Raw genomic sequence first — 22,101 nt, 5'->3', positions numbered from 1 at the left:
ACAACCCCACCAGCAATGGAAGAGTGTTCATCTTTATCCACATCTTTGCCAGCATCTGCTGTTACCTGAATTTTGGATCTTCATTGGGTTAAAAAAAATGAAAATACAAGGGAAGATGGTGTCATAAAACCTGGCAAGGAGAAGAAAAATTCTGTCTTCAAGTCATCAATTTATTCAACAAGTGATAAGATATAAATCTAAATACTTCTGAATGTTGAAGTGTGTATGTTAAAATGTGGTAGTTATTTTTGTAAGCAAATTACTTCACATGCTAAACGTGACTTTAAAATCTTCATGAATGCAGCTCATAAAACATAAGGAAAATTTTCATTTTACTCAAGTACATTTGAGAAAATCATTCTGGAACAAACAGCATTCACATAATTATGCAGTGCACGGTTTTGGTCCACTACATGTCCCTTTATCAGACTGTAGGAAGCAAAGTGCTACACAGGAGCACGGGTGACACTGCCACTGTCCATTTACGAGTTAGGTTTTCCAAGAGTCAGACACTTTCATCTTGACCTCTCCATCTTCAATTTATTACATTGGCTCTGTAAGATAAAAAGCAGAAGCAATATGCTATTAATGTTAGGAATACCCTCTTGATATTCTTGCTTTTATGTTCAAAAGGAAATTTTGTATGACAGCTATCTTCCACACAGTTCTTTTTCTTTTGTGTAGCCAATTAGATCAAAAATGTGTAATGAAATTCATATCAAATATTATTTAAGAGCTATAATTTTATAATAGGTTGTTTTAAGATATGGGGACTATTAGAGCCTTCAAAAAAGTTTTGGAAGTTAAATCAGAAAACCGTGGTTAACTAAAGTTTACACACCTTATTTTAATCAATCACTTATCTAATTATTTGTTTAAACTCTTTTTCTATTTATGTTAATAAAGATAGCAACCCTGATTAATGTACCTATTTTATGGTTTCTTAGAGAAGTTTAAAGGGGTGATGAGAAAATAAAGAAGGGGTTCTAACTGCAGTATTTCTAATTCCAAAAATGAGCCAAAGAAAGGTAAAGAACAATATTAAGATCTTGACTTCTTTGACAATGACAAAGATTCAAGAACAATCCCAGAGTTTATTAGTTCTTTTCCCAATAAGTATTTACTGATACTATAACAAGAACCAATGAGAAAATTTAATGTTTAATATGCTTATTTTAACATTGCATTTTTTATTTTTAACTTTATGTATTGAATCACTTATTTAATTAAATACAATTACTTTATTTTTCCAAGTCCAGCTGGCAGTCCCTTCCAGGTCCTTCTTCACACAGTTTCTTATCACATTCTTCATCCCTGATGTCTGCATTTCCTTAATGCAGATATTCTACACCAAATACATTATGGTTTTATATTTTCCTCCCTAGTTGTAAGAGTCAAATAGACATCTACTTCATCTATGTATTTGCACAATGTTATATGATTAAATTATTTTTTGCACCTACAAATCTGTACAATTAATTCCTACCCTAAAGTAATAAAGGAGTCTCTGAGTGCATTCTTCAGATAAATAGTTCATGATTAATTTCTGCTTACATTTGTTCAGCTACTTGAACAGCTAACAAGTATGCAGTGCTGATTCTTTTGAAGTTACACATCACTAGTCATTGTTATGCTCCACGTGTAGGCAAGTAAGTGCATGAATTACATGTGCACTAACTTCTTCTGAATTTGGTCTTAATTGAGTTCCTGTAAAAGTCACTTTAAATTTATAATGATGACTGACCTCAGGGAATGCAACTCTCAAGATGCAAAGAAAGCTACTAAGGGACTGAAAGACAAGTCTTCATTATGCAAATATTGTGTTTTTCAGTTATGGATGCTCAGTTCTTCCTTTATTGCTCTAAAAATACATAAATATTCTAATTGCAGCTTTTATGCAAAAGACACCCAAGAGTTTACATTTGGGTTGGCAAAGGGACCCAAATGAATACTAAATAGAAAGATACATGTCAAGAATACATATATTTTTAATTTTACATTACGCAAATGTTTTTTAGAATTCTGTTTTCTGTTCCAATTTTCTGACAAGGGGCTTAAAATAATGTCAATGTCTGAAAAAGTGCAGGTAACATAAGTATATTTGGAATCTCAGAAATAGAGATGACTCTGTGTGTGTGTCTGTGTGTCTCTGTGTGTGTGTGTGTGTGTGTGTGTGTGTGTGTGTGTGTGATTTAGTTGTTTGTGGAGCTTCAGTCATATTTTAAGTATCTTAAAGAGACAGGTTTGTACACCTTCCTTGATCATCTTGGGATTAAAAGCATCTCCAACGAATAACTGTGAATTTACCTATATCCTTGATAAAATGCTAGAATTGAATTTACATTGAGCTATCATGGTGAGGCAGAAATAACTCTACTGAAAATTTATTAGAAAAACTGTTACTGGTATCAAAGAGACTTGAGAGCCAGTAAAGCATGAGAGTAATCATCCAAGTCTATGATTCTTTCAGTCTATCTCTGCTGTTACTATATGCTTTATATTATGAGATGTGTAGAAATCACACCAGAATAAAATAATACCTTAGGTATTTAAGTTTGGATAAGTTACTATAACAATCTCAAACACAAATTTTCTTCTGTTGAACTAATAGTTTCCAATATATCACCTTTCTAATCGCCAGGGCCTATCATTATAACATTTAATGTGACAGAAAGGAGATTGAATATATGATTTGGTAAATAAACTTAAGAAGTAAGAATATTAAACTGAAGTATTTGGGCAGAAGTCACAGTTAATTCAAGGCAAGATAGTCTTCCTGATTCTGGTCATACAGAAAATTAAAGAGATATTCTTATTAAGAAGGAATCAACTCATGATTGCTAGCATTGAAATTCTCAATCCTTAACATATAAGCTCCAAACACAAGAGCACCCATATTCATAAAAGAACCTCTACTAATGCTCAAAAAATACATTGAACCCACACAATAATAGTGGGAGACCTCAACACCTCACTCTCATCAATGGACAGATCATGGAAACAGAAACTGAACAAGGACACAGTGTGAAGCTAGCAGAGATTATGAACCAATTGGAATAGACATCTACAGAATATTTCATTCTAAAATAAAAGAATACACCTTCTTCTCAATACCTCACGGCACCTTCTCCAAAACTGACCATATAATCGGTTACAGAACAAGCCTCAATAGATACAAGAAGATCTAAATACCCCCATGCACCCTATCAGATCACCATAGTCTAAGGCTGGTCTTTAATAACAACAAAGACAACAAAAAGCCCTTATACACATGGAAATTAAACAATGCTCTATTAAACAATACCATGGTCAAAGAAGAAATAAAGAAAGAAATCCTGAGTGAGGTAACCCAGTCATAAAAGAACAAACATAATATGCAGTCACTGCTAATTGTATACTAACCCCAGAAAGCTCTAAACACCCCAGAAACAATTTACAGACTATATGAAGTTCAAGAAAAACGAAGGCCAAATATATATATATATATATATATATATATATATATATATATATATATGTATGTATGTATGTATGTATGTATGTATGTATGTATGTATGTATGCATGCATGCATGCATATGTATATATATAATCAAATTTTACTTAAACATTAGTAAAAGATAAATTCACTAATTTGTCATCAAATATTGTCACTGGTAATGTTCTTCTTAACTATTGAATTTTAAATTTTAAATAAGATAAAACTTAAATGGATGAAAACAAAAAGAATATGGAGAATGAGGTCCCCAAGTCAGAACTGTAGGAGGTCTTTAACATCTGGGAAGGGCAAAAAAAGGATAATGCCTTAAAGCCATTGGGAAGAAGTTCTTTTAACCCTATATCTTTGATTTCAAAGTTGTAAGCTAAGAAATAAACATTTTTAATTTTATGGCAGTGTATTTTGTAAAATATTGCCTGCAGAAACAATAGCCTAAGAGTGTTTCCCAAGTTACTTGTGAGATATAAATTATAATATGATAAATACCAAGAATAGAAAGTGTAAGATGTGTCTTGTTAAGTATTATTGCTATCTTGTTTGAAATAAGACATTAACTTTGTTGTGCAAAAAGGTAAATGAGCCTTATGAACTGAAATATTTTTTGTGCCCTATTAGACTATGCTGAGTACTGGGGGTAAGCGCCATAATGCTTTATCAGATTCTTTGACTTAGTAAGTTCAGATGGCCTGTAGCATTTTATTCCCTGCTAGTCACTCCATACATGTTCTTGTATCTGATCTCTGAAGGCAAAGAACTGACACTTTGCTTATTGATTTGAAATAAAGTGATATTTGAACATGGACTAAATTTGCTGAATCATATATTGAATGCTACTACCACCTTGACCATTATTTCTGGTATGTAATCTTTGAACACTGCCAGCTCTGAACTTGGTTATTTAAAACTGATGACGAAGTAAGTTGCCACAAAAAGACATATGATCAATTTTGGAGTCCTTTCTAAAGTTCACATTTGGTCCTTTATGTTCTAACTTGCTTGTGGTTCATGGCGTTTATATGTGCATTATATGTATTTCAACAACAGTTCTATAATTTCAAAAATTGCAAGCTGCAATACTTTTACAAATGTTTGACTTTCAAAAGCAATAAATATACATGTATTAGTAGATTTCAAATGAATAGAAATAATGTAATGAATGATACCTTTGGGGATTTTCTTCAGGATACATTTAGATCTTAGACCAGTGATCAGTCTATAACAGACCACCTTAAAATAAAAATCCAAGAGTAACCATGATTTAAAATGTTTTCCTCACATTGTCCTCTCTTTTAAAAAAACAGTTAATGCCTCATATTTACAGTCCTGACAAACTCAATAGCCATTTGGAGATTTCAGTATTCTTCCTAACAAGATTCCATCCTAGATATGTCTTTTTCAGTTCTTAGTTTTTAGGGGTGATATTGCATGTGAGCCTTTCTGTAAGCCTTATTTTTCAGAATGGAGGCCAAAAAACAGATCAAATTAACTGCTTAGTCAAAGTGCATCTTGTTGAAACAATGTGTTGTGATTTGAGGCAGATAGGGGTTATGAACAATGAAGACACAAATGCAGCTCACCACAACATGGTAAGAGGGCTCCCAAAAGTTACACCTATGGAACTCTCCACTCATACTTAGAACAGTATCTAAGACATATCTTGACAGCTCTACTTTGCTCATTCATTCAGGAACTCCGGCTTCAGCAATTTTAACTGCTTCTACAATCCTTAACAGCAGGTCCTGGTGAACCATGTAAATTTGAACTTTCCCAGACACTTGACACGTCTTTGCCTCCTTAACATTTTCAGTCTCCTCCTTTCCATAAGTATTTCAATTTGGCAGAAACTGTTGGGGAAAAATTTTGTTGTAATGTAATATTGTTGTCTGTGGATGGGTTTGGCCACATTCATAGCTTTCCTGAGATATATACAGCGTGGATGCTGTACAGGACTCCTCCACTTTACTGACTACAGGTCCCTCATTCTCTTCCTTTTCATTTGCCTCCTTTGCTTTCCTTTTCTTTTCCTTCTCACCCTTCTCTTCCATTCTTCCTACTCTTTTCTTCTTCTTCTCTTTTAGTCATTATCCTCCTCTCCACTCCAAAGTCAATATCACTAGCATTTAGATCACATTTTCCACCGTGTGAGAAAATTCTCAATCTTTCAACACTTTATAAAAATTGGTAGCATGATTTTTCTGCGTGAAAACTCCAATACTGCATATTTTCTCTCTATCATGAAATAGCTTCGAAATAGCTAGCTTATTCTAGTTTAAGAGCCTTTGTACATTCTGTTTCTTCTGAATTCAACTAGAGAAATTGAATCTCTTTGTTCCAGTATGCAGGTAAGGTTAGTATAACCTGTAATATTAGCATTTACTGGGAAGAATAAAGTAAACGCAAGTTTAAGGGCAGCCTGAACTGCTTAGTGAACCTGTGTCTCAAAACAAACAAACACAACTCACATTTGTTCATAGAAGGATATGGTAAAGTATGCCTGCAATTCCAGTATTCAGGAGTCTTAATGACAACAGTTAATGGGGCAAACCATGCCTGAAACACATACACACACATGCACACACACACACACACACACACACACACACACACACACACACACACTAAATTTGTATATCACAAAGTCACAACTGGTTACCAGTCACAAGTGATAACTACAATGTTTTATGTTAACTACCAATTCAGTCAGACTATAGTTTAATACAAGCATTCTTAACTGCAGTCAATATCCACTGATAACTAGCAGTGGTGACAAAGAAACAATGTTTTCTTTTATCACTAGTTCACATTCTTGTCTGTAGGTGATGACAAAGTCAAGTTCCTTCCTCTGAAGCATGGGTAGGTTCATTCTCTCATGCAGAGGCATGTCCTTTACAAAGTGGCGTAATCATGAACTCTCAATATCTCCATAGGAAATAAGTTAGAAAATGTTATGATTACTGAAAATAAGGAAAACAGTAAGAAATCAGTTCAAAGTAACTCCAGAATGTAGTAATAGCTAAGACACAAAGTTGGACAAAAATAGCATTGTTCCTGTTGCCCACATCCTGTATCTGTTTGGTCCTGGATCACACAGGTTAGCGCACTGAAGTCATTGAGAGATAAACATCAGGGGCTGTGTCTCAGGATTGCATAACTTATAAAGCACTGGAATTGAGCTCTGCATGGAGGGCATAGGTTTTTATTCTCCACTACTCTAAAATGCTCAGTCAAGTTTCAAGTAATCTGTGGGAAAAATATCGCATGGGGACTAGAAAACCCATACCCTTAAAACATTGTGCTCACCAGACCAAAAGTCTAAAATGAAATCTATTCTTGAAAATCTATAGTTTGTTTGTAAGCTATAATTGCTTGCAGGTGAGATACACATATTTGTTAGCCAAGTTTGCTCTTTTTGGCATGCAAAGATTCAAGCCTGTCATCAAAAACTCAGACAAATATCAGGTATGTTTAGTTTTGAGAGTGTGAACTTGTTTCCCTGTCTTCTATATAAAGATCTCCTAGCAATGTATTGACCTCACTTTCTCACAAGTGTTTTCCCAAGACTGCTTATTGACATTGACAGTCACTCTGTCTTTCAAGGCCGTACACAGGTCTTTTGAGTAGCTAAACATAAACCTTTAAAAAAAGAAGTCTACAGCATCCATGGGAGAAGAGACACTTGGTCCAGTATAGAGGAATACCAAGGCTCTGAGGTGGGATGGTGTGGCTGGAGAGGGAGCACATTATGGAGGCAATGGGAGGGGGAGTGGGGATGGGATGGTGGAAGGGGATAACATCTGAAATGGAAATATACAGAATATCCAATAAAAATCAATAAACATAAAAATACCAATAAATGCAAAGAAGTCTGATTTTAGCTGTTTTATAATTTGCCTGTCCAACATTCAGCTTGTATTCTATTAGTCTTTTCTCAGAAACATAATTATAATGCTGCTTTTCATTTCATACAACTCCTAACCATACATAAAGGAAGGAGTTTGTGTATATATTTTTAAAATCTATTTTTGAGATTATAATACAACTATAAGGCTTCCAAAACACTGCCAACTTGGATCCCAGTGAAAGTTTGCACTTGGAGTCTGTTGGTTGGCTCTGCTTTGTGCAGATAAAACTTCAATGTTCTTCCTGCTGATTTACATTGGACAAGTGTTTCTCAAAGGTCCATATCCTAAGTATTTGATCTCCAAACATGATAAGACATGGAGGGTGTCTCATGTTAGAAATTTAAGTCACTGGGAAAATACCCTTGAATTGATTAGTAATACGTTATCCCTTCACTGTCTTTTACAGCTGTCAACAAGGAATTTTTCCCTTCTCTTGAGACCCTGCCATCTTGTATTATGCTAGTATCAGCCCCAAGCAACAAAGAAAATTGCTATTTAAAGAAAAATGCCAAGCTCAGCCAAAAGAAAAACTTGCTTCCTTTTAAATTTACCTCAGGTATTTTATCACAGTCATAGAAAATTGACTAAAACTGAAAGTTGAAGTGGGCTATGTTACTGAGTCTGTAACTGAAATAATATGGGAAAGCCATTCTAATTGGCTTATAGGAGGATTTATGGAAAGTTTGAAGGAATGGGCAATAGTCAGCCTGTGTGTGCTAAGCAGATCTCAATAAGTGATTCTGGTAATATTGTAAAATGTAAAAATTATGATTATGAGCTTTCAGATAAAGAAAGAACTGTACAGGTAATGAAACACAAAGGTACACTTATATATTGTTTAAATTCTCTATGAATATATTATATGACCTATAAAGTTATAACTATTTCTTAGTTTTTTTTTTTTTTTTTACAGAGGCGTAGATAACTTACTACATCTGGTTTGAATATCAAATTTGAAGTTCTTACTTTTATACCCAGAGTGCATCCCTCAAGCCTCATCGGAGAAATTTCTTTTTTATAATAGATTGCAACTAGCACAAAGCTGTACATATGGTCAGTGTGCAGAGCATAAGAGATCATAGAGTACTCTGCTTAAACTAGGTCATCTACATCATACCTCCTTTTCCAGGCCTCAGAAATCCTCACAAGGCATGGGCAGCTTGTAAGAGCCAAAGACTCTAGATATCTTCAGCAAAACAGATTTGGTGGGCATGGCAGGGCTATTGCAGACATAAACTCACTGTGGCTATTACCCCATGAATTGACTTTTCAGATGCTCTGGCTAACCTAAAATCCACCATGGATAGGCAAGGTTCTCTTGAATCCTCTGATCTTTAGTAACTGACTGCTACTGGGGTTGGTGAAGTCATTTTCCTTAATGAATGTTGGTCCTGATGAGTGCTATCCCATGCTTTCATAGATGACCACTTCCTTGTGTGCATAAAGATAGCATTTAATGGAGAAAAGACAAAGAAAACATAAAGTAAGGATGGAAAATATTGAAGATATAATGGAAAATGCAGGTGAGTTACTGGATTTGATAAAGTACATTATGTATTTGGATGAAATTCTTAAGCATTAAAATTAAATTTAAAATATTAAAAAAACACATTTAGATAGGTGAACTACATATAAGAAATTTATGTGCTGAAAAACTAGTATTTTTTATAAAGTTTTAAATTTTCTTTATATTACATTTTCACATTTATCCTTCAGATTATTGCTGAAGTTTTAGTTTTGTTTGTTGGTAACATTGTGTGGCTCATTTTGAAATTCAGGAATCTAAAAAATAATCCATGTTCTATGGAATACTTATTATTTAGAATATACATATTTGTTGATCTGACACTGAAGTTAAATTGGACTTCTGGAATGATCTTTTTTTCCCTTTTGACTAAATCTAATATTGTTCTTTCATTGAAATTGTGACATTGTCCATCTAACCTTAACTAACTATTTGACCAGAATAAAAAAAAATTCTTGTTCTACATATACTTTATGATCATTCTAAATATTAAGATTTCAATGCATACTATCAAACCTTTAAAAAGAATCAAGTACTGACAAAATATATTCATATAGTTTTATGCCAAAATGCTTTTAAAAATCTGTACATGAATTTCTGTTTTTAAAAAATAAAGTAAAGAAATATCTTAATTTTAATGTTTATTTTCTAGTTCAATTATTTCTGGAAATACTAGGAAGATATAAAATTATGTGGTGGATTTCTTAATACATGGATTGCTTTCTGTCAACCCCAGAATTTCTCAGTTAGCATATTTATATGAAGCCCAACTGTTTGTGTTTTAACATTGCCTAGGTGATTCAATATTGCAGTGTGAGAGATGAGAGCTGGCTAACTACTGCTCATCTAAAACTCTTATCCTATTTTCATCTTGTCTATAAAACCCAAGTTTGTTGAGTGGTAACTGTTTAAATAGTCTTAGCATGTCTGCAATTATCTGGCAATTACAATTTTCTTTTCCTTATATATTTGCTTTAATTTTGGGCACAATTCCAAATAAGTTGATTCTTGTTCTGATTTGATAAGGCTTGAATGTATACATTCAGCATTCCTAGATTTGGATGTTTGGTGCTCCATGTGGTAACTTCAGGAGGTGGTAGGAACATTAAAACTTGTGGAACTTGTAAGGCTCAGCATAATTAGGTAGGTCTTCCAAAATGCACATACTGAGCACATGCTAGAATTCTGACAATAATATTTCATAAACTTTTGATAATGATTAAATGAGACAACTTATAAAATGTTTTCAGTTCTGGCAAAACACAAATGCTGACTTAATGTTTTTTCACTGCTATGTTAATCTGCAGCTTTATGAAAATGTATTAGGAAAACTTTCTTTTCATCTCTTCATGAATTTGCATACTATAATGTAGTGTAATGTGATCAGTGCTACATACACTCCCAGATAATTTTTATTATCGTCTCTATTGCTAATTACAAGACCTTTATTTTTCTTCTGTAAGATGATGATGAGAACAAAACTTCTATACCATATCATTGTTACTAAAGAAATAACTGCACATAAAACACTTAAAACAATGTGCCTAATCCAGAATTGCACTCTTTTATAACTCCTTTCTTTGGGGTTTATAGCTATATAAATTCATGTTCCTATTCCTCCCTAAAATTCTTCCCATACAATCTTACTTGCTGTGTCAAATTAATGCTTCACTTTTGATGAATTGTTTACTGCATTCATATATATATATATATATATATATATATATATATATATGAAAACACACATGTATATGCATATGTGTATGGGTATGAATATGATGATATATGTGTATGTGTATACAAATGTGTATGTGTATATGCTTATGTATATGATATATTTGTTTCTGTATCTGTATCTATATATGCATATGTATATAATGTATATATATATGTGTGGATATGTATATGTATACATACCTATATTACTAAATACTGCCTGCATAGTGCATACAATGTTACCTGCACACATTTCTTCATGGCTAGTCACTTGATATTGAATAAGCAACTGGTGTGCTCTTCCCTAGAGAAGACCATCTATTTTGCTCTCAGTAGTATCCAGTTGCTACAAGCTCTCTAGATAAGACTGGAGTTTTGTGGGGTTTTCCTCATCCACTTTGGAATGTCTTTTTGTGCTGTTCTTGTTCAATTTACACTTAGGGAGTAATGTTGTTGAGTCTTCATGAGTACAGCTTCTAACACTTCTAGGAAGGAATATCTCATACAAACTCTCAGATCTTCTAGCTTTTACAATCTTTCTGCCCCTTCTTCAGCAATGTGTCCTGCACAATAAGTGAATGAGCATTTTGAAGGAAATCTGTTGAGATTGGATTATACAACTCTGCTTTGATTGGTTGTAGCATTCTGCCTTGATGAGGGTGGAGGAGTACACTCATCTTCAAGTATAAGGACAACAATTTAGAGTGTAGCTAAAGATTATGATTCTTTAATAAAAGGCTCTGCTTCAAGATCCATTACTTCATCTGCTCTTGGTAGTTTGCTAGCTTTCCAGAACCAGGCATAGTATTCTGTTGTTGAGTACATCATGTGTTCTAATAGATAGATGATGATGACCGCCAAAGCGTGTATCAAAGTGTATCAAGGAAATGGAAAGGAGAAGGACTCTTTCTGGAGTTTTTTTTTTTTTTTTTTTTTTTTTTTTAACAGCACTTGTGCCACAGTGGTTAATTTTGTGTTTCATATGTGTCATATCTGGGTATACCTGTCAATTTCCCACTTCCTGTGAAAGCCTGTGTGGGACCTGTCTTCTGGTACCATGGAAGCTACTTCTAGGGGACATTTTGGATAGTTACAGCTCAGGACTCTATGACCTGTTTCTAAAGTACATTGTAACTCCAGCAACAGGAAGGAACTTCTTAGCTTTCACCTCAGAGGGACAACAAGTACAAGAGAAATAAGCTGTATGGTTTGGAAATTTCTTGAGCATCCCTGGCCAATAACTCAAAAGAAAGTCTCTCAATCCTGGTGTTGAGGTTTTTGTTAGGTTTTTTTAGGCTCTTAGAAGGAGAACTATTAACCAAGATAAGAATAACCCAGTAAAAGCATATTGTATATTTATGTATGGAAACATGTGTATTATAAGGATTTGGTAAAACATACAACAAAGACACATGCACCACAATGTTCATAACAGCCTTATTTATAACAGCCAGAAGCTGGAAAGAACCCAGATGTCCTTCAACAGAAGAATGGATACAAAACTTGTGGTATATTTATGCAATGGAGTACTACTCAGCTATTAGAAACAATGACTTTATGAAATTCCTAGACAAATGGATGGAACTAGAGAATATCATCCTTAGTGATGTAACCCAGTCACAAAAGAACACGCATGATAGTCACTCACTGATAATTGGATACTACTCCCAGAAAGCTCTGAATACCCAAAAAACAATTCACAGACCTTATGAAGCTCAAAAGGAAGAAAGGCCAAAATGTGGAAGCCTCAGTCCTTCTTAGAAAAAAAAAAAAAAAGAAAGAAAAAGGAAAAGGAAAAAAAAACGTGCATTAATCATATATTATTATTTAACAAATTTTGTGAGCTATAATAATATTTTATTAAATAAAAAATAAGGTTTTGTAAAGCCTTTCTCATTTCTTCCCTCAGGTCACTTATGCTATTCTTCTTTACTCTTCTTTCTTCTGTGTTTACCACCACCCCCACTCCATAGAGATCCCCTCTCCTTTCAATTTCTTTGATCTGAGAGCTTGTTCTCTGCTATTCTCCTCTCTGTTGCTCCATAATCCCCTGTTCTGTCAAAGGCCATTCCCATATAACTTTTTTGGTGTCTGCTGTTTCTCGAAGCTATGTAAACATACCTGAAGATTTGCAGCTAGAAGCCTCCAATAAGAGAGTACATGAGATATTTGTCTTTCTGAGTTTGGGTTATTCCACTCAATATAATTTTTTTCTAGCTCTATCCATTTACTTGAAAGTTCATGATTTAATTTTTCCCTACAGATGAGTATTATTCAATAAGGTATTTGTGCCAGATTTTTACTATCAAATTATCTACAATTACTTTTTAAAACTGATGACTTTCTTGTGTATAGGATGTTTCTTTCTGTGGATGTGAGTAGGGATGCAGTCACTGGGTGCATGAGGAGATAGTAAGATGATTTTTGCACCAGTCCATGTGTCTCCACCTTGTTTCAGAAAGTTTTTTTTTTAATTGTTGACTGATGAATACTACAGACTAGCTCGCCTAGACCTTCTGAAGGGTCTGTTGTCTTTGATTCCCATTTCCTGGTACACTTACTCTAGGACTATACATGTTTGTTTCAATGTCTGTCTTTATCATGGGTTCTGAAAATTCAAAGTCAAGTTTCTAACAAAAACCTTACTAACTAAGCTGCTTCACCATAACAATAACAATGTTTTCACTGGAGTTATTTTATATTAAAATACCTTACATCACAAAAATTATAAACCCTAACATACATTTATATTTTTATGCATTTAAGTATATATATATACTTTATATATATATAAAACATATATACAAATGCATTTTATTTTCATCTGTGAGTTGGAATATTTTTCTGTGTTGGCTAACTTTTATTCCAAGGTTATCCTGCTTTAGCTTGTCCAAAAGCAGTGACAATAGAAATGTGCCATAACAACTGGCTTAAAAGTACTGATAAAGATAAATAACTTACTAAAAATATGGTTGTCACATTTTTCATTGGTACTTTGTCATATACTTGCTTTGATGCAATAGAGAAATAAATTGTTCCGTATTCAAATCATCACTAAAAATTTGCCTAGTGTATATATCCTATTTTCCAGTAGAAAATATAGTATTTATTATTAAAAGAGTTAATAATAAAAGTTCAGTATTTACATTGAGTAATAGAAAAACCAAAGAATATTCTTCAGGAATTTTATTGAAGGAAAATATTCTTGTATGTTAGAGAAGCGTAATTAATATAAGTCCCAATCATCCAAAACCACATTTTAAGTATTGTAAACCTATTTTCTCCTTATATTTATGTTAGTACCTCAGTTGGTATTGTTTTCAATTACACTGGCCTCTTTCTTTAATCAATTTGTCATTTTAATCACCCAGAGTAATGCATATGCATTCTTTTCCAGAAGACCTCCTACTAGTAATAACCTAGAAATAGCAATCTACAAAAATAAGCAGGTACTAACTGAAAATCTTTTTTTTTGGTTCCTTAATATACATGTTTATTAATAAGCATCTATCTAGGATTTAATGTACATTTTTTATTTCCATGATAATTTTTCAGACAATAGTAGTCTACTGGCTCATAGTAAGCAAACTGCCATGTTATCAAAACATTCTTAGAAACCACCTTTACAGCTAGCATTAGTTGAAGTCTACAGGTATATAATTCTTTGGCAAAATCATTATGACAAACACTTCTGGATGGTAAGAGGTGTGTTGAGATAATCTCTATCTTTCACTAAGAAAAAAATAATTATCATAACATTAGTCATGAACAAGGGAATAGGTGAGGTGAATGCTTTACCAACAGTAGGTCCATAATAATCTGGACTCCTGCTTCCACACACTCTCTTTCCCTAAGTCAGAAACTCTTTGGCTTCTTAATTACTTAAGGTCATTTGTATTTGGCTAGATATTTCAACAGTTTCTTTCTGTAGTTTATCTAGTTGATATATTTGAACTGCATTATTTTTTTAGATTTAAGCACTAACTTAAAAAGACAAGAAAAATCTAACTGGAAAAATAGGTGGCATGTGAACAAAGACAAGACATGTCAGTTCAAGAAATCTTAGCGATCAGCTTCTGCAGAGCCTACTAATATTGTTCCCTAGAAAGACAGTAACAACAGTTGTTCATAGATACCATGGCCTCAAAGTCATAGAGATCAATCTGTATCTGCCTCCTGAGTTATTGGATTAAAGGCATGAGTCACCAACTTGGTCAGTAACAGAACTTTTGACACTGATGACAGCAGAAAGGAAAATTAAAAATCACATATCATTTTATTTTGTTCAATCCTGAAGACTGTAGGTAAATTATATAAATGTTTGAGTTGGCTTTTCTTTAGGTCTCAAATACATATAAAATTGCTGAGTCAGAGATGATTTTATTTGGTCATATAAGTTGTGTTCTTGCTAAATTTCAATATTTAAAAACATGTCCAAATCAGATTCACTGCATAATAAGCACATATCAGAAATGGTGGATATAGGGGGCTATGACAATTACCTCAATACCTGAACAAGTTGAAAATTTTTAAATGGGTATGGGTATGAACAATGTCCCTATTATTTATAAATTATTACAATTAAATGGGATAATGCTGCATTGAAACCTGAAGTCTCATTTTAGCTGTTTCTTACCAGAAACAATGACTTGACCAAATTCTTAAGAAAATGGCTGCATCTAGAGAATATCATCCTGAGTGAGATAACCCAGTCACAAAAGAACAGACATAATATGCAGTCACTGATAGTGGGATGCTAACCCCAGAGGCTCGCACTGCCCCAGAAACAACTCACAGACTGTAGGAAGTCCAAGAAATAAAGAAAACAAAACAAAACAAAACAAAAAAATCTTTACACAAGAAAACTTTGACTACTTTCATGTTACATTTTGTTTTGCATGTACCTTGTACTCATTGTAACTCTTGGGTTTCCGATGCATACTGTCAAACCTTTAAAAAGATCAAGTACTGACTATTCATATAGATTTATGTAAAAATTATTTTAAAATCTGAAAAAAAGTACTGACAAAAATGTATTGTATAATTTTACCCAAAAAATGCTTGAAATCTGTACATTTATCTTTGTTTTGTAAAATAAAGGTGTTAAAAAAAAGAAAGAAAATGTCTACATGTGTAGAACCAAACAGTAACAAAAAGGTCTTCACGTAGCTAGATGAGAAAAAAAAACTGTCTTGATATTTTATCTACGCTATAATTTTAAAACTCATTAATACCTTAAGTATAATGACCTGCGCTTGACCAATAAGTGTCTGGTTCTTAATATTTTCTTATTTCTTTATGAAATTATTCTTAAAATTATTTTAATTATCACATTATATTATTATTATTATTATTGTTGTTGTTGTTGTTATTTCATATGAATCTGATTACTGAGGTTCTCACTGACTCACTTTAAGATAGCTGTGTAGTCTTCTGAACAGAATGCCTTACAATATACTAAACAAAATATCATCTCTCTAAAAGCTTTTTTTTTCCTAATCCCTTCCCGAACCATTGTCATAGTAAAGGGAGCATAACAGCCCTCTTGCAATTCATACTTACTTCCTCTTCAGGTGACATAAAATTCCTGTCTTATTTTGTTATTATTTCAAAATTAAGAAATACATTGAAGCCTAAATAAACTATTTAGATAATATTTTAGTAATATGTTTCTAATATATAACAAGAAAGAAGCAGAAACTTTTACATATTGTATGATTTGAGAAAATTGGACATGGTGTTCTTTTTCTTTTTTTACAAATGTATTTTTATGTGTGTATATGAGTGTATCTTTGGATGTATGCATTTTTACTAAATGAGAGCTTAGTGTCCATGGAGGCCAGAAGACATATGAGTGCTAGGAACTTATTTTATGTTCTCTGCAAGAGGAGCACATGCTTTTACCTGCTAAACCAAATTTCTTGACCCATGGATAGGGTATTCTTAATCAAATAAAAATTCAATCATATTATAAAGTAATGAAGAATAATTAAAACATTTATAATGTTTTTGTCCAGGTACATCAACTCATTTTAAATTTATTTTCTGTTATATGGTCAGATGGATGTTATTTTTGAGTCCTCTGGAAACTTTATGAAGTATAACATTCATAAGTTAGAGTGAAGTATCTATTTATTGTGAATGTTCATATATATTTCAATAGTTAGGATCACATACTACCCAGGAGTAACTATTATCTCTATGGAATAAGGAATGCTGTGTTTTAAGGGATGCTTGGTAAACTAATTTAGTAAAAGTGTAGCAATTACTATAAATACACACATCTTACAATGATAGATTATAACTAAGTAACCATTTCCATATTTTTCAGTGAGCCTTGTAAAAGACTGAGAATCATTGATCCTATGTACTTGGAAGCAGCTATAAGTTGAACAAAGTTTATACAAGATGAATTTGTTTGTAGTACCTGTATGCTGTGTTCAAAATGATCATATAAATTTACATTTAAAAGAAAATTACTTTTTATGTAGTTGGAATAGAACACAAAATCACATCAATAAGTCCTTTATTTCCTGAATATAACCCAAAGCTCATATTATATAAAGGTAATGATAAAAGAAATAGCTAACTTCACTCCTGGGTATATACCACAAAGATGCTCCAACCTCTAATAAGGACAAATGCTCCACCATGTTCATAGCAGCCTTATTTATATTAGCCAGAAGCTGGAAAGAACCCAGATGTCCTTCAACAGAGGAATGGATACAGAAAATGTGGTACATTTACACAATGGAGAACTACTCAGCGTTTAGAAAGAATGACTTCATAAAATTAGTAGGCAAATGGATGGAACTAGAGACTATCATCCTGAGTGAGGTAACCCAGTCACAAAAGAACACACATGATATGCAGTCACTGATAATTGGATACTGGCCCCAGAAAGTTCTGAATACCCAAGAAACAATTTTCAGACCTTCTGAAGCTCAAAAAAATAGGAAGTCCAAAATGCAGAAGCCTCAGTTCTTCTTTGAAAAGAGAAAAAAAAAAAAAACACAGGAGGAGGTACAGGATCAAGTGGAAGATCAGGGATTGGAGAGGGGATCATTCAGGGGCTGAATCAACTGGATATCCACCCCACATGCTGCCACCAAAACCAAGCCCTGTCACTGATACTGGGAGATGCTTGCTGGCAGGAACCAGATAGTGGTGCCTCCACAGGGGCTCTGCCAGAGTTATGCAGCTAAGCATGCTTGTAGCTAACCATCAGACAGAGCACAGGGACTCTGATGAGGGTGCTGGTGTTGGGGGGGAGAATAAAGGACCTGAAGTTGTGGTCTCATGGCAAAAACAACATTGTCAAACAACCAAATCCTCCACAGCTCCCACGGAATAGATCACCAACAATTGAGCACACATTGAGAGGCCCATGGCTCCAGTAGCATGTGTAAAGGAGAATAGCAGTGTTTGGCATCAATGTGAGAAGAGGCCTTTGGTCCAGTGAAGACACGTTTTACCAGTGTAGGGGAATGCCAAGGCACTAAGGTAGAGAGGATGATTGGGAGCTAGTGTACCTTTGGGAAGACAAGTGGGGGGGGGATGGGAGCAGGGTGGATGAATGGCATAACATTACAAATGTATCTAATAGTATCTAATAAAAATAAATAAATAAAAGAAATAGATAAAGCATTCACAATTCTTAACAGTTAGGAACATACAAATCAAAATAACTATGAGAGTTCCTCTTATCCCAGTTAGAAAGGCTAATATCAAGAAAATAATCAACAACAAATATAGCAAGGATACGAGAAAAGAATATCTCTTATTGAACTGGGATTACAGATTTGTCAAGCCACTCTGAGAATCAGTGTGGAGAACTTTGTAAAAACTAAAAATGAATCCACCATATGACCCACATATGTTACTCCTTGGCACATTTAAAAGCACCAGACATCGAATTACACAGACACTCGGCCACATTCCTTGGCAGTCTATTCACAACAACTAAGAAATAGAAACAACCTAAAGGTCCTTTAATTCATAAATGGATACAAAATATGGTTCATTTATACTTTTGAATATTACTTATCTGTAAAGCAAATTAAATCATGAACATTGCAAGTAAGTGGATAGACCTAGAACTTATTACAGTAAGTGAGGTAACCCAGACCTAGATAGGTAAATGCTGCATGTTCTCTTTCATCTTAAGAAAGCTAGGAGCTAAAGTTCATTGTTGCCCATCACCAATGGAATTGAAGGCACAAACCTGGAGGTAGGAACTGAAATAGAGGCATGGATACATAACGTTGCTTTCTAGCTTACTCCCAACTTATGTATATCCCAGGACCACCTACCTAGTGATGCTTCCATTCAGAGTTGGATGGGCCCTCTTCTACTAACTAGCAATCAAGAAAATGAGCCAGAAACATGCCCCCAGGCAAAAATCTATGAAGGCAGTCTCTCAACTGTAGTTTTCTCTACCTAGTTCTGTCTAGTTGATAACTAAAGTTAGTATGACATCATATTTAGTTTTAAAAGTTGATAACAGCATGAAAAGTGTATATGCAATCATTTTATCTAAAAATTTTAGAGTTAATGTTACTTCAATGAACAGTATGGTTTTAAACATACTGCTACAGAAAAAAATGAAAAAGTTATCAGTTATCTTAAAGTTATTTTCCTTCTTGTATGTAACATATAATACATAAAAATAAACTTAATACAACAGAATAAATGAACAGAAAAAATTTAAAACAATCACAGCAGATTTTTTACCAAGAAAAAGAAATCAACAAAATTATTTACTTGCACAGAAAGTTTCTCATCCACCATGTAAAGTATAAGTTCTTCATATAATTTCTTCAAGGTATTGAATAACGATATTTTACAAAGTAAAATTCTAAAATCAGTTAACCTATCATTCAAGAATGAAGTGTTAAAGAATTTTTCAGCTGTTATAAAAGTAACAAGGGGCTTTCATTAAACAAAGCAAAGCAGTAATTACTGATAAAAGCACACATACAAGCAACATCAGACTGTAGTCTACATTAGCTACATTGTGGGTTCTTCTTTCTTCCAACCTTCTTCACCCTTTTTGCACCCTTTAAACCCCCTAACACTAGATAGGAGAGAAAAAGGAATAGAGTAAAAAATGGGTGATATTATCCTTGGACTGCTTTCTGCAGATTAGGGGCATCTAGTACCTTGGGGCAAGTTTGGTCTTCACTGTCAGAATACTTAAGCTCTTTTTGTTTCTTCTTTGCACATGGCTACTTAACAAACTGCAACCCACATGAATAACAGCAACCAATTTACCAACAACAACCCATCCTGCCTCTCAGAGCCCTAGCATTTATATATCCCCTGAAAAGTCTCCAGACTTTCAAATGTCACATGCAATTGGAAATTACTTGAAGCTGACAAAATCATGGCCCAGCTATAACATGAGGCCAGACATAGTCAGCTGCTATAGACAATCTGAAGCAAACCTGTATCGTATACCTTGGATTAAAACCAAAACGTACTGTTGAAGTATTTCTGTGTTTTTAAAGAAACCAAAATGTTCAGTATCTGAGAGATCTTAGGAGTCAATGTTATTTGAGACTGCTGATCTTCCAATGGCACTGAGCCACCAACCAGGAATTATACACCAACTGATATGAGACCCCCCCCCCCAACACATATATAGCAGATGACTGCCTGGTTTGGCCTCAGTGAGAGAAGACACACCTAACCCTGGAGAAACTTGAGGCCCCAGGGAGTGGGAAGGTCTGGTGGGTTTGTGTTGGTGGTGAGGTTGGTGGTGGTAGGAGGAGGTGTGGGATGAGAAATAGTCAGGGCAGATCAGGAAGGGGATAGTGACTGGAATGTGAAAAATAATTTTAAAATAATAAGTAAATAAATAAATAAGTAAGAAAAAGAAACCAAAATGCCAACTAACACAACAGATTGTATTTTGACATATATATGTCTATAGGTATACATATAGTTGCATGTAACAGCAGTTGGTAAAAATAGAGACTATAAATTTGAATAAAAGTGAGGAGGGGTATATGGGAGCATTTGGAGGTAGAAAAGGAGAGACATAAATTTTGCAAATATATTATCATCTTGAAAATAAAACTAAAAGAAGAATAAAATAAAACAATAAGAGAAGAAAAAAACACAAAGGAACTCTTAAAGGGTCAGTGAAATTAAATAAACAAGCAAAAAATGTGTAGCTTCCTGTACCAAAGACAAAAGAATATTCTCTATATACTATCAAAATGGAGACTTAAGTACCAACTATGCCACAAACCCTTTATCTACAATGGTGGCCTGCCTGAAAGACAGGGTAATGAATGGTGGCACAAAGCTTATATGAATTACCAGCCAACATCTGATTTGAGAGGGAATCCATACCTGACACTGCTTGGGTGATGAAGAACCTGAAACTAGATATCCCAGAGACCTAGAGTAAACTCAAATATTATTGGCTTAAAAAAAATCATAGTGATAAAAAAGACTCCTAATGACATTCTCCTATACTTGTAGATTGGTACCTTGCCCAACCATCATCAGAAAGATATCCTCCTGTAGAAGATGAGAACAAACACAGAGACATACAGTGAGACATTACACTGAGAGTGAGAGACATTGAAACACAGAAATCTAAATGGGATGTCTTTATCAAATCCCTCACCCCAGAGCTTATTGCCAAAGAGGAGGTAAAAGAATTTAGAAGCCAGAGGTAATGGAGGACACCAGGCTAACAAGGATATCTAAAATCAATATGAGAACATGAGCAAAGCTTATCTGACTCACAGAGAACCTAAACAGCATGAACAGGACTTGCACCGGTCTTTACCGGGTCCTCTGTGCTTATATTATTGCTTCTAATTTAGTTGTGTGATGGGATTGGTAAGTATGCAAACAAGTGTGTCTCTCATATTTCTGCCGATTCTTGCATTCTTTTCCTTCTGTTGGTATGTCTGGTGTAATTTTGATGTGATAGTTTAGTTTTATATTCTATATTTTATTTTGTTATATTTTTAAAGTGAATGGATGAATGAAAAAACAAAAATGATGAAAACCCATAATCATAATAGAAAGGTTTAGTTCATTGTAATTGATGAGTAGAACAAGACAATATGGATAATGTCTGTTGCTATTTGATTCCTTGTTTGCGCATATCAAGCATCACTTTAAAACTCTCAATGTGTGACTGATGTCCAGTTTACCATGAACAATGGTAACTTTTCTACTGCCACTCCATTTTAGTTTTGGAGTGTTCAACTCTGTGCTGAAAATTATAAACTGTGTTTGATCACAAAAATATTTTAGTTTTCTTTTGCAGTTGCAAAAATTAATGGATTGTTACTTTCACTTTTACAAAAAGGTTATTTCTATGGTAACTGAAATAGAGGACTTCAGATAATCATTGTAAAAGACAGCTTTTTATGAAAAATACATTATTAAATGCTACTGTAGGTCAGTACAAAGTTTTATTAATTATAGTGTAGG

The 22,101-nt window shown here is 33.8% G+C and overlaps 1 pseudogene across 1 annotated transcript in view; it reads left to right on the top strand.

The window, feature by feature from the left end:
* Positions 1-5,045: 5,045 nt before the first annotated feature.
* LOC308415229 (small ribosomal subunit protein uS13-like) overlaps positions 5,046-22,101 on the top strand; it is a 36,294-nt pseudogene continuing 19,238 nt past the window's right edge. Inside the window, exons 1-2 of the transcript in view lie at positions 5,046-5,084; positions 6,871-6,957. The product of the transcript in view is annotated as a small ribosomal subunit protein uS13-like (transcript). The remainder of the gene's footprint in view (positions 5,085-6,870; positions 6,958-22,101) is intronic.

The sequence above is a fragment of the Micromys minutus genome, assembly GCF_963924665.1.
Source record: "Micromys minutus genome assembly, chromosome: X".
In the NCBI taxonomy this organism is placed as follows: domain Eukaryota; kingdom Metazoa; phylum Chordata; class Mammalia; order Rodentia; family Muridae; genus Micromys; species Micromys minutus.
This window is presented reverse-complemented; position numbering and strand designations above follow the sequence as displayed.